This window comes from Penaeus japonicus, unplaced genomic scaffold (assembly GCF_977035675.1).
Source record: "Penaeus japonicus unplaced genomic scaffold, GWHDUDI00000001_assembly GWHDUDI00000008, whole genome shotgun sequence".
NCBI lineage: Eukaryota > Metazoa > Arthropoda > Malacostraca > Decapoda > Penaeidae > Penaeus > Penaeus japonicus.
The window spans coordinates 31,438,397-31,451,043 of record NW_028234410.1 but is presented as its reverse complement, the minus strand read 5'-3'; positions in this window follow the sequence as shown (position 1 = coordinate 31,451,043).

Genomic DNA, 12,647 nt, shown 5'->3' with positions numbered 1-12,647 from the left:
TTCGTGTTTATGGGGTTTTATAAAAAAAAAAAATTCTTCTCTCTTTTCCTACTTTTATTATTTCTTTATTTTGTCTGTTATTCTTTCCTCCCCCCTCGGCTACCTATCTTCCTTCCCTCGTTCTTTACTTCTTTCCCACATTCTTTTCTTTCCACCTTTCCCTCCCTTCCTCATCTCCGTTCTTCCTAACTTCCTAACTCCCTCCTCCTCTCCTCCCTCTATCCCTCCTTTTCTCTTTCCTAACCTCCTAACTCTCTCCTCCATTCCTCCATCTCTCCCTATTTCCCTTCCTACTTCCCTCCCTCCTTCCCTCCTTCCCTCCCTCTCTCCTCCCTAACCTCCTAACTCTCTCCTCCATTCCTCCATCTCTCCCTGTTTCCCTTCCTACTTCCCTCCCTCCCTCCCTCCCTCCCTCCCTCCCTCCCTCCCTCCCTCTTTCCCTTATCTCCTTCTCTTTCCGCAAAACGTTGTCGGGAGCACTGGTTGATAAATCGGGAGCTGCAGTATCTATGAATATATTTTCTGCATTTTACTTCCCCCCCCCTCCCCCTATTCTTCCTACAGCCCCCACCTCCCCCTTCCCCCATTCCCACCCTTTTCCGCCTGATTTATTTACGCTCGTGTGGTTTCGGTCCATTTAATTTCTTTCTTTTGTAAATGGAGAGGTTCCGGTGGGGGGGGGGGGGTGTAAGAGGAGGAGGGGAGTGGGGGGTAGGAAGGGAGAAAGGAGGCTTGCATTTTATTTGGCTGTGTAATGGAGGAAGTCTTTTTAGCTCTTGTAATTGTACTCTCATTCTCTCTCTCTCTCTCTCTCTCTCTCTCTCTCTCTCTCTCTCTCTCTCTCTCTCTCTCTCTCTCTCTCTCTCTCTCTCGCTCTCGCTCTTTCTCTCTTTCTCTCGCTTTCCTTGCCCCTCAACTCTTCCCCTCCTACACAGACCCCCCCTTATCTCTCATCCACCCCCTCCTTTAAACACCTCCACATCCATCTCCCCTCCTCCCCCTTCCCCTCCTCTCCTCTTCCCCTCCTCCCCTCCCTTCCCCCCTTCCCCTTCCCCCCCTCATTATCCCGCCCCAGTAGCACCACCTTGATGTACGCGTTCCTTAATCTAATTCTGTCTCTCTTTCTCTTGTTTACAGGTGAGTCCCGCGTAGGACTACACGGGGGAGGCCGCGCATACAAGGAGGCCGGTTTCCGCTTTGGTTGGTAAGAAGGTGCTGTGTTATTGTTGGTTGCATTGTTTAGGATGGCCGTGTTACTTGTTCTGTTTTGGCCTTTTTTTTCATGCACTTCCTCCCTCCGTCCTTCCTCCTCTTTTTTATTATATTCCTCCCCTCCTTTCTTTTCTTCTTATTATCTCTTCCTCCTCCTCTTATTATTTTTTCCCCTCCACCCCTACTGTATCTTCTTCTTTTCCTGCTCTTTTTCCTCTTCTTCCCCCTCCCTCCCCCCTTCTCCTCCTCCTTTTCCACCTTTTAATCCTCCCCCTTCCCCTTTACCTCCTCCTCTACCTCCTCCACCTCCTCCACCTTCCCCACCTCCTCTTCCTCCTCTTTCCTCCTTCAGCGACTTGTCTTTTCAACCCTCCCCCCCTTTAAACTCTCTCCCACCTCTTGCCTCCTTGACGACGGGATTAAGTGCTGATCAAGGGATGTCCTCAGAGTCTTGGGCGGTCTTTGCGGCAGAGAGATGGAGAGGGAGAATGACAGAGGGAATGGAGAAAGAGGAAGAGTCAAGGAGATCGTGCAAGGAGAACAGAAGAAGAGAGGAAAAAAAGAGATAGGAATAGAGTCAGCTAGCAGGACAGACACACGCATACACACATGCACACGCACATACACACACACACACACACACACACACACACACACACACACACACACACACACACACACACACACACACACACACACACACACACACACACACACACACACACACACACACACACACACACACACACACACAAACATACATATACAGAGAGAGAGAGAGAGAGAGAGAGAGAGAGAGAGAGAGAGAGAGAGAGAGAGAGAGAGAGAGAGAGAGAGAGAGAGAGAGAGAGAGGATACTCCGAGCTGAAAATGTGATTGTTATGCAGGAAATTCAGAAAATCTCATTTGTTCCCCCAAGCTTCTGTCTTATCCTTCCGGAACTCCTTAAGACACCAAAGAAAGGCATGGAATTACTTTTCTCATTAGCTTTGATTAATCGTCGTCGTGAAGGTGGCAATATCACAGAGGAACGACCCGGCGCGACGGCCGAGGAGAACCACCAAGGACGATATTGTATCAGGCTCTCTTTCAAGGACGGTTCTCTCTCTCTGTCTCTCTCTTTGTCTCTCTCTCGCGCTCTCTCTCTCTCTCTCTCTCTCTCTCTCTCTCTCTCTCTCTCTCTCTCTCTCTCTCTCTCTCTCTCTCTCTCTCTCTCTCTCTCTCTCTCTCTCTCTCTCTCTCAATCACACACACACACACAGACAAATAACACTGAAAATTGTATATGCCGCAGAAATCAAAATCATGTAACTCATTACATCAAAAGTTACGAGTCCCACTGTGCCTCCGTCCTCGTTCCCTCCCCCCCTCCCCCCTTCCCAATCCCCCCTCCTCCTCTTCTCCCCCATCCCCCATCCACCCCCACCCCCCACCTTCCATCGTTGATCGAGAGGACCAGTAGTTTCTTTGGCTTTTAGTTAGATTAATGCCATTTCCCAGGACAGGCAATTTCCTGTATGTGTTGAGTTGACGTCGAGAGAGTCTTCTCCCCACCCCCCTCCCACCCCATCCCACCCACAAACCTCCGAGGAGTGCCGTGTGTGTGTGTGTGCGTGTGCGTGTGTGTGTGCGTGTGTGTGTGTGTATGTGTGTGTGTGTGTGTGTGTGTGTGTGTGTGTGTGTGTGTGTGTGTGTGTGTGTGTGTGTGTGTGTGTGTGTGTGTGTGTGTGTGCCTGTGTGTTTGTGTGATTAGGAGCGAAGACGAAGAGAAAAGAAGAGACGAGAAAAGAAGAGAGGAGACGAGACGAGACGGAGATAGATAGGCGGCCGATTGGGATCTGAGGCACGAGGATTGGTTTCCAGGAATGCGATTCTTATGTCGATGAAAAGGAGGGTGTGCGACATTCTTCCTTTTTTTCCTTTTTGGAATGGGATGATTTATTCCTTCTGTGAGATCAAAGTTGTGTTCTTTTTCCTTTTCTTCCTTTTCCTTATCCCACTTCCTCTTCTCTTTTGCTTCTTCCTTCTCTTCTTCTTCATTCTCTTCACCCTATTCCCTCTCCTTTCCTTTGTCTTCTTCCGTCTCTTACTCGTCCCTTTTCCTCCTCCTACTCCCTCTCCTCTTTTTCTTCCTACTCTTCTTCCTCCTATTCCCTCTCATCTTCTTCCTCCTTCGCCTCTTCCTCCTCCTCCTCCTCCTCCTCCTCTTCCTCCATTTCCTCCCCCTCCTCCATTTCCAGAGTCCATTCGTTGAACCTTACTGCCTGCAATCAACCGTGCTTGCATGACTTAAAAAAAGCCTGAACGACTTTCGAAATCAGTACTATTACCTTCATAATTAGCCTCTCGGGTCTAATGTCGCGATAACGAGGTTCTCATGACGCTACGTGACTCTGGGTGACGCAAAGAATCGCTAGCGGTTCTGTTTTCTCCTCTTCCTCTTCCTCATCCTTCTCTTTCTTATCTTCATTTCCCTCTTCTCCTCCTTGATCTTTCTCCTATTCCAATATCCTTCTTCTCCTCTTCCTCCACCTCCTTCTTCTTCTTCTCCTCCTCCTCCTCCTCCTCCTCCTCCTCCTCCTCCTCCCTCTCCCCCTACCCCACCCCCTCCACCTCTTCTTTCTCCTCCTCATCCTCCTCGTCCTCCTCCACCTCTTCTTTCTCCTTTTCATCCTCCTCGTCCTCCTCCACCTCTTCTTTCTCCTCCTCCTCCTCCTCCTCCTCCTCCACCTCTTCTTTCTCCTCCTCCTCCTCCTCCCCCCACCCTCCTTTTCCTCGCCCTCGCCCTCCCCTCTCCTCCCTCTCCCCGTACGCCTCCTCCGCCACCTCTATCTCCTTCTGAGGCCTATTGTCCAACTACATTGCCTTTAACTGTGGTTTTGGATCTGTATGTGTGTGTATGCGTCTGGTTGTGTGTGTGTGTGTGTAGGGTGAGAAAAGGCTACTAGGTTGATCGTGTGCGTGTATTATTGTCTGTTTTTGCGTGTATGTGCGTGCGTTTGCGGGAGGAGGGAGCTATTTTCTGTATATAAGGCAAAGATTTATCTTTTATGGAAGGTTGATTTGCGCAACGAAATAATCTAATCAATATTGGGAGTGGCTTCCTGCGGCGGGTGAGGAGGGGGGAGGGGGTACGACAGGGACGTTGACGAGGAGAAAAGAGAGAGAGAGAGAGATAGAGAGAGAGAGAGAGAGAGAGAGAGAGAGAGAGAGAGAGAGAGAGAGAGAGAGAGAGAGAGAGAGAGAGAGAGATAGGGAGAGAGATAATGATATAACACTCCGATCTGAAAATGTGAGAAAGAGAAAGAGAAGTAGAAGGATAAAAAAAAAAAGCTAAACCATGCAGTTTCGGGCTTTCCGACCTCTCCTTGCGAGTATTTTAGGGGGAAACTACGGGGAAAAAAACGACGGCCCATTTGCATGCATCCGCAAGGTCTAAAAAAAAAAAAAAAAAAAAAAGTTGATAAAAGAGGGAGCCCACCAAGCCCACCTAACCCACTTAGCCCACCCAGCAAGCCCGTAAGCCAGGCCGAGGGACGCTTGAGTGACGCTTTGAATATAATCTAATATTGCGGGAAAATGTGGCCATCGCATTCCACCGCCGAAGAGGGAAGCTCAGCGGATCATGCATGTGGAGCTGAGGTATTAGTGGAATAACGGGTCCCGGGATGGTTGACTAGGGAGGGTGGGGGTGGAGTGGAAGGGGTGGGAGGGAAGGAGAGAGGGGAAGAGGAAAATGCAGTGAAAGGGGGGGGGGGGTATGACAAGAGGGACAGAGGGAAAGGAAAGAAGGAGGGGATAGGGTAGGAGGGGGAATTGGAGAGGAAGAAAAGGGAAGAATGGAAGGAGAAGAAGGGGAGGTAGGGGGAAAGTAGGGGGGGGGGGAAATCTGGAAATAAAGGGGTATGGAGAGAGAGAGAAAGAGGGAGAGTGGGAGAGAAATCGAGGAGAGAAGGAAGGAAAGAATTGGGGAAAGGCGAGGGAGAGGGAGAGAGAATGAGAATGGGAAAGGGAAATGTAAATGTAATTGTAAAGGTAAAGGTAAAGGTAAAGAGAGAGAGAGAGAGAGAGAGAGAGAGAGAGAGAGAGAAAGAGAGAGAGAGAGAGAGAGAGAGAGAGAGAGAGAGAGAGAGAGAGGGGGAGAGAGCAAGAAGGGGAGGAAAGCTAGAAGATGGTGAAAAACGTCTGGATGTAAAGTGCTCATCTTAATGGACTTTATTGAGAGCGGCGAGGGTTCTCAGTCGTCATCTTACAAGAAAAAAAAGATAAGGAAAAGACAAGAAAACGAAAAGAAAATACAAAAAGAAGGAATGTTGGAGTATGAAGAGGGTTGTTGAGTCCACTGCGATGCGCCAGGATATGAGCGACCAATCGGTAAGTGATCCAAGGAGAGACGATGAAGAAATGTGGAAGAGAAGGAGAGGGTGAGGGAAAAGGAGGAGGAAGAGGGGGAAGGGGAGGCAGAGAGAGGGAGAGGAAGGGGGAGGGGAGAGGGAGGGAGAGGGGAGGGAGGGAGAGGAGAGGGAGGAAGGGAGGAAGGGAGAGGTGAGGAGGGAGGGGGAGAGAGGAAGAGGGGAGGGAGGGAGGGAGGGATGGGAGGGAAAGAAAGAGACAGAGGTAAAGATAGAGAGAAAAAGATTTTGAAAATGAAAGGACGGCACCTCAAAGGAAGCCGGATAGTGGATAGAAGGATAAGCCGGGCGTCTGAGGATCCGGATGAAAATATGGATAGGTCTATCGAAAGCGGCGGATGAGGGAAGAGGCAGTTACAAGAGAAGATGGAGGAGGCTGTAGGATTGACTTGGAAGTTTCGAGAATGGTTTCTGGAAGGGGGTGACGAGGGGGGAAGGGGGAGGGGGGGTCCGGTCGAAGTAGATTGGCGGGAGATGGGGAGGGGGTAGGATCGGTAGGGAGGGGGTGAGGGAGTTGGGAGCGGAGGTAAGTGTTAAGGAGAGAGATAAAAGGATAGAAAGGGGATCGACAACCGTTCTGAAGATTGATATCGAAATGCGGGCGTGTGTGCGGTGGATATCAGTAGGGGGAGGGGTCAGGGTGGTACTAGGGAAGGGGGTATAGGGATAAAAAGAAAGAAGATGGGGGTAGATTGATGGGATAAAGATGAAGGGATTGAATGATCGTGGTAGGGGGTAGGGGTAGGGGTAGGGATAGGGATAGGGATAGGGATAGGGTGGGTAGGTGGTGGGGGGGGAAGTGATAGGTCGATAGGAAGAAGTTGAAATGATTGAATTTTCTCGGAGGTGGGGTAGGGGTAGGGGGAGTAGAGGGGTGATGGGGGGACTCTCGACATTAAAGTGCGTGCGGCGCGAGGGACGGTTTGTGAAGTTGTGAAGTTGTTCGAGTGCATTCCGGAAAGGGTGTTCGAGAAGTGAGAAAGTTTATTGCGGTGAAGTTGTCGAGGCGGGATATTGTCTCGTTTCCGTGCCTGACGCCGGTGATGTCTCTTGATTTTTTTATTGCTATTTTTTTTTAACTCGTCTCTTTTATTCTCTTTTTTTCTTTTCCTATCTTCTTTCCCTGTCTTTTCTCTTCTTTATTTTCCTTCTTTGTCTCTGTCTCTGTCTCTGTCTCCCTCTATTTGTCTCTCTCTGTGCCCCCCCCCTCTCTCTCTCTCTCTCTCTCTCTCTCTCTCTCTCTCTCTCTCTCTCTCTCTCTCTCTCTCTCTCTCTCTCTCTCTCTCTCTCTCTCTCTCTCTCTCTCTCTCTCTCTCTCTCTCTCTCTCTCTCTCTCTCTCTCTCTCTCTCTCTCTCTCCCATATCCATCTCCCTCCATCTTCCAACCTTTCCCTCCCCGTGCATCATTCCTGCATTCAGTCCTCTGCCCCCGCTCCCCGACCCCGCCCACGCCCACGTCCACAGCGACGTAAGTCCATTTGTTTGACGAGATCTGCAGTCCTTTAATTGACCGCCGGCACCTGTTGGGCGACGAGCGGCCAGGTAACGCCAGCGCTCGCCAAGTTACCCTGGTGATGATGACGTCACTGGGTGCTGCTGGTGCTTGGAGGGGGGGAGGGAGCCGGGGCGTAGGCGGGGTGGGGGAGGGGGGTACGGGGGATACGGGGGGTAGGGTGCTTGTGTGGGAAGGGATGAGAGCGAGTGAAAGAGAGGAGATGAGAGGGGATGAGGGAGACTGGAAAAAAAAAGTGAGGGAGTGATGAGACTAGTCGAGGGTGATTGAAAAAAGGGAGGGAGAGACGAGACCAGGTGAGGGAGATTGAAGAAATGGGGATAGAAATAGGGAGACGGAGAAAATAAGAAAGGGGAAGCGAGAGAGAATAGAGGTGATTGGAATAGTGAGGGAAGGGATATCAGAGAAAATAGGGACCATGAAAAAACTGAGAGAAAGGAGACACGAGAAAGGAAAAAAAACAATAAAAAGAAATGAGACAGAAAGAAGGATAGTAGATAAGAGAAAAAAAATGTAAAAAAATTGGAAACCTTCAACATGACAGCCATTTCCCCCTTTTTCCCGAGTGCCATGATAGTTGTCCTCATGTTTTGCCATCATTGCAAAAGGAAAGTTGAAAAAAAGGAAATAAAGAGCTTGAACCTTGGCCCACTTGTACTGTAAAACGCAAGCACCTTTGGGGTAAATATCACTCACAATCATGCAAATGTTCTCGTAAAGGAAAGAATAAAAACACGGTTAATGCTTTTCTCATTTTGACATACAAAAATGTTAATACTGGCGTGAAAATGAAAGTCAAAGCTTATGGATATAAGTATGCACACGAACACGCGCGCGCCTGCCTCTCTCTCTCTCTCTCTCTCTCTCTCTCTCTCTCTCTCTCTCTCTCTCTCTCTCTCTCTCTCTCTCTCTCTCTCTCTCTCTCTCTCTCTCTCTCTCTTTCATTTTCTTTTTCTCCCATCTCCCTTCCTCCCTCCTTCCATCACTCTTTATCTCTCTCCCATTCTCCTCCCTCATTTCCCCCGCTCCCTCTCCCTCACCCCTTCCCTCTTTCTCTCACCCCTTCCCTCTCTCCCTCACCCCCTCCCTCTCTCCCTCACCCCCTCCCTCTCTCCCTCACCCCCTCCCTCTTTCCCTCACTCACTCCCCCCCCCTCTCTCTCACACCCTCCCTCTTTTCCTCACTCCTCCCTCTCTCCTTCATTTATTTTGGAACCAACCCTACTCCTTTTTTAATCAACAACCTGACTCGTAAAAGTAAAATAGTGACGAATAAATTTAAGAGAGAGGGAGGGAGGGAGAGAGAGAGAGAGAGAGAGAGAGAGAGAGAGAGAGAGAGAGAGAGAGAGAGAGAGAGAGAGAGAGAGAGAGAACGAGAGCGAGAGAGACAGCGAGAGCAAAAAAGAGGAGAAAATTTTATGAAATTCTCGGGCCCGAAATTTTCAAGGTCTCCGGAAAGTCAATATCGTATCGAATTGGCTATTCACGCAGTCACGCTGCCGCTTTTGCTCTTTTATAGTCACTTTATTTATTTATTTATTATCATATTTTTTTTTATTTCTTTCTTTTCGTTTCTCTTTCTCTTGCCTACTCTTTGTTTGTCCCTCTCGATGCTCTATCTTTCTTTCTCTCTCTCTCTCTCTCTCTCTCTCTCTCTCTCTCTCTCTCTCTCTCTCTCTCTCTCTCTCTCTCTCTCTCTCTCTCTCTCTCTCTCTCTCTCTCTCTCTCTCTCTCTCTCTCTCCCTCCCTCCCTCCCTCCCTCCCTCCCCCTTTTTCGCATTCGCTTTTATCTTCATCATTCTTGTCATTTTGCCTCCCTTGCTCGTTGTTTCAATTTTCTCTCTCTGTGCTCCCCTCTCCTCTCTTCCACTCTTGTCTTGTTCTCGCCAACGCTAAGTGCTGTGTCCTCTTTCTCTGCTTGTCATCTCCTTCGTTTTAATTTCTCCCCTCTATTCCATCTCCTCCTACGCCTCTCTCTCTTTCTCCCCTCTCCTCTCCTTTTTCCTTTTCCCTGTTTTTAGTTGTTTCGATTTGATGTTTTTTTGTTCATTTTTCGTTTCGCGACTTTTTTTCTTTCTTTTTACTCTCTTGATATCTACACTTTATTCTCTCTCATTTTCTTTTTCAGCCATCTAATTCTCTCTCTTATTACCTTTTTTATTTCCTCTCTCCTCTTCCCCCTCCTCCTCCTCCTCCTCCCCTCCTCCTCCTCCTCCTTCTCCTCCTCCTCCTCCTCCTCCTCCTCCTCCTCCTCCTCCTCCTCCTCCCCCCTCCTCCTCCCTCCTCCTCCTCCTCCTCCTCTTCCTCCCCCCCTCCTCCTCCTCCTCCTCCTCCTCCTCCTCCTCCTCCTCCTTCTTGGCTCCTCAGACAACAGTGTAGTAACCCTCTCTAAAATAGCCAAGGAATAGGACTGGGTGTTTGTGTTGGCCTGTACTACCTGTGCCGCTGGGTCTTGGCCAACACCCACCCTGGGACTGTACACCTCATGTTACGTGTGGGGCGCCCTGGGGGTGCGGGTGGGGGGGGGGGATGGGGGATGGGGGTGAAGGAGGAGGGTGGAGGGTGTTTCGTGGGGAGAAAGGTGTGTCCGTGTGTGTGTGTGTGTCTGTCTCGACGTGTGCGTGTGCGTATGCAGATCAAGTGCAGACAGAAACATGAATAGAGGAATATGAGATTGGAAGAGAAGAGTAATTATTCCAAGTTGAAAAAGTAGGGAAATCCGTTGGAAAATGCCGGCGAACTAATTAGCGCACTGATTAAATCACGTGAACGCCAAATGGAATAGAAGAAATCGAATAAATCAAGAACCAGAGAAATGTACACAAAACGCCGGATACATGAATGATACAGTTCGTAGTATCGGGGTCCACTCACGACGGGGGGGGGGGGCGTGTGGGGGGGTAGAAGGCAAGTGTAGTTAGCAGACTCTCGTGTCGGCCAAGACGTCCAAACATCGGTTAGGCATCTTGGGATTTTCGCGTCAGGGAGGGGAAGCAATTTTCATTCTCTCTCTCTCTTTCTATCTCTCTCTTTCTTTCTCTTTCTCTCTCTCTCATCTATCTATCTACCTATCCCTTCCTCTCTCACTCTCTCTTTCTCTCTCTCTCTCTCTCTCTCTCTCTCTCTCTCTCTCTCTCTCTCTCTCTCTATCTATCTATCTATCTATCTATCTATCCCTTTCTCTCTCACTCTCTCTCTCTCTCTCTTTTGATATTTTCCCTTTTTCAGATGTTATGTTCTGTGATTTTGCTCCTTCGATATCCTTCTTTTTCCTTTTATTTCTTATTCGTATTCTTTCCCGTAATCTTATCCCGATGATTCGAGTATTTTGTTATCTGGCAAACGTTACATTTTAAGGATTAAGATGATAACATGTGGACGTTTAAACGCTTTTAGAAAAGGAAGGGCTGAGAATATATTCGGTTTTTATCGTCGGTATTATTTTGACTTGTTTCTGTATATTTTCGCGCCCTCCAAAATGGTCCTGTCGTGCGAGGCAGAAGAAAAAAAAACGAGAACGGAACCCAAAAACCACGTCATGAATCCCCCATTAACCCCGATCCCCAAAGTCTCGCCATTAATTCCTCATTAATCCTGCGCTCGTCTCCCGCGGCGTCCTTTCGGTGCCCGGATGAGGGATAATCAGCTGGCGATGCTGAATGGCGGAACAGATCGGATGACGTCACAGTTTGCCTGGCGACGCCGACCGTTTTGGTAGATGAAGCGACCCAAGCAATCAGATAGGAATGGCGGCCTGATTTTTAGCGGTGGACTTGGTTATGGTATTGTTTGTTTTTGTTGCCGTTTTTGTTGTTGTGGTGGTTATATCAGGTAGATGTGATGATGGGTATTTTTGGATATTTTTTTTTGATGAAGCGGGTAACGGGAGATAGCTTTCTGTATAAAAGTTGGTTAACCACGAGACCTGTCATCTCGAACTGAGAAATGAACAAATAAATCTTTGATTGAACATTATTGGCAAGTAACTTACCAAAGAAGTTTAATGACTGACGTAGATATAAAAGATAAGTGCTTGACCTTTTCGCTGTAATAGTCAGCGAACACGTATTATAGGCCTATATGAATATCAAATTCAGTCTATAACCATAGTAGTATTGAATAACTTTAATTCTTAATTTTCTATTCACAGTGAAGACAGTAGCTAAGAATAATGATGAAAAATTATGGCAACAAAAACAACAAAAAGAAAGACAATAGTGTTGATGTTGATAACCACCATTTGTCATCATCATCGTTTCGCTTTTGTCACAAACTTCTTGCTAACCTATAAAAAAACGTCCACACAACTCTAGAAGTTTGCAATTCAATTAGTAATTTGTGTCTTCCACGACGAAGTCTCTCTCTCTCTCTCTCTCTCTCTCTCTCTCTCTCTCTCTCTCTCTCTCTCTCTCTCTCTCTCTCTCTCTCTCTCTCTCTCTCTCTCTCTCTCTCTCTCTCTGTCTCTCTGTCTCGCACGAGGAAACTTTGATTCTTTAAAAGGGGGAAAATCTCCAAAGTTCTAGGCGCTCGGGAATGGATGGTTGAAGGTGCAATTAAGGCCATGTTTTTGTCTGATTTTTTTTTGTTGATTATTTTTTTAGCTGTGTTTGTTTGGGGAAGTTGGATATCTGTTATTTTTTTTGTTTTATTTATTTGTTTTGTGGCGATTATGGTGCAATTTGTAATAAGGGTGTTGAGGAAGGAGAGTGGGGGGAGGGAGGGAAGAAGAGGAGTGGGGGTAGGGGGATGAGTAGGAGGAAGTGGGTGGGAGAGAGGCTTGGGCAGTGAGTAAGGAAGAGGGAAAGAGGGAAGTCAAACATGGTATTTCAGTGCATTCCAAAAAATAATAATTTCCCGAGAGTGATTTTCTCATCGAATGCTAACGCTAAGAAGTCGAACGTTTTTGGTCTCGGTTCGATTCCCGGAAATGTGTTCTTCCGCTCTTTCAAGAGGGATGCTAAGAATGTAGTTCGTCTTCTTTGTTCGTGTTTTTTGTGAGGATGTAGCTCCGACTATGCTGCTTTCGTTTTGATTTTGATAAGTAAAGGGTATCACATTTTACTGTAGTGCCCACACTCACTCGCTCACTCACTCACACACAACTGATCAACGATTTTGAGTCCAAGACGCCCTTACTCAACCTTGCAAGATTTTTTTTGGAGAGAGACAGACAGACAGACAGACAGACAGACAGACAGACAGACAGACAGACAGAAAGACAGAGAGACAGACAGACAGACAGACATGCAGGCAGACAGACAGGAAGAGAGACAGAGACAATCAAAGTAAGAGAGAAGAATAATGGTGATATTTACATTTACTTTTGTACTCCCCGTCTGATTATTATGTTTATTTTTTTCCGAATCCCAGTCACTGTGTCACTATACATCTTCATCGTGGAAATGGAACCAGACGCCTCGAAAGGATACATAAGAAAAGGAAGAGAAAAAGACGAGGAAAAAAAGGAGGAAATAAGATATTAAGAAAAGATTAAGAAAACCTCCTGTCAGG